Source organism: Gossypium hirsutum, chromosome A03 (assembly GCF_007990345.1).
Source record: "Gossypium hirsutum isolate 1008001.06 chromosome A03, Gossypium_hirsutum_v2.1, whole genome shotgun sequence".
Taxonomy (NCBI): Eukaryota; Viridiplantae; Streptophyta; class Magnoliopsida; order Malvales; family Malvaceae; genus Gossypium; species Gossypium hirsutum.
Window position 1 is genome coordinate 92,074,686 of NC_053426.1, and position 1,685 is coordinate 92,076,370.

A 1,685-nucleotide genomic window follows, 5' to 3' on the forward strand; every position below is an offset into this window, starting at 1 on the left:
ATGGCATCATATGGAATATGTAAAGGACGATTGGGTGAGTACCAGTGATGAGGGACAAACCTCATGATGGTGAGTTTAGGCAAATCTCTATTGTCAAAAACACCGATTTTCGTATAAAGAAGCATTTGTGGTGATCTCTGTTAAATGGAATCCTTTGTGGCGATTTCAACTAAATGAATGTTTTGTTGCAAATTTTGTTAAAATGGTACTATAATGACGAGATTGTAAAAGGAAAGCCTCTTTAACTATATTTGGAAAGGGACGTCTTCATGGCGAAATCTGAAGAATGAACCTCATGATGACCATCTAAAGACAATGCCTATGATCGAACTCTGAAGGAATGACGAACACGATATTTTAAGAATTGGTAAGCACAGATTAGCTCGGAAAGAAAGGCAACTATGGAAGGTCACAACAAAGTCTATACAATCGATCGGGTCAAAGTTATGAACGAGAAACAAATGGTGAGATCCCTAAATAAAGGCTCAGGTAAAACAGAGTTTTCTCACTAAGTTCTATCGAACTTACCCCTCTATATTTTATGTCTCAGGTAAATAAAGTGCTATGAAGGACGACGTTAGGGCTGCGCCAAATGAGTAGTGATGTGGACACTTATGCATATAAAGTGGGGGTTGTACAGGCGTGTCGAGCCCAATAGAAACGTTTTTGTACAAGTCTCGAAATTTTGTTTGTAAGCGTTATAGAGTGAATGGACCATGTTGGTCAATAAATGAGGTCAGCAATGTTATTTAGAGGTGTAATTATATTTGTAAGTGTTGTACTTTGAGTACACCCAAATGTAACTTCGACGGGCAGTATTAGTGAATAAGATGTATTTTTTTGGAAATTTTGTATGTCTTAAGCACGTATAAGTCTGTAATAGTAATGTAACTCCCGAGATTCAGATCTGGTGAATCGGGTTGAGTTGAGGGCGTTACAATTTTACCTAATTAATCATAAAAAATATAATAAATTTTCATGTGAGATAAAATTTATTATACTTCACATAATTAATTTAATTGATGTAATATTACTATATATGATTTAGGTACTTCATATATAATTTAAAAACAATTAACTGCACGACTTCTAATTTTATGCATAAAAGTAAATTGATGATATGCATGTATTAGTATATAAATATGAGTTTTACTTAATTATGCATAAAATCAAACACCAAAATTAAATTGACTAAAATTTTCTAGAATATTTGATACTTTTGTCCTTTCTATATCATAAATGAAATGCCATTTTTCATCATCTTAAACCTTTAGCTGGGCTGACCAACCCAATTCGAATAAAATTACATTTAACTTATTTAATATATACAAAAAGAACTTAAAACATCAAAATAAAGTTAAATTTTAGCTTTGATACCAATTACTAGAAATCACACAAGATATCTCTAAATAATTTTTACGTGAAAACAAACATGTTTACAAATTTAGTAAACATATAAATTCAACTAAAAGCAGAATAGAATTTTAACATTCAGTCGTTGATATTCAACTAAAAACTTATGCATCAATGCATTTTAATGCTTCATTCATTTCAAATGAAGCATTAATGTCTTTATTAAATATAAACTTATTGAAGAACTTGTGAAGCATCAATGGACATTTTTAACAAGTTACATCTTTTTATTTTTTTAGTTACATTATAACCAATATCGGTAATGCCTTTTA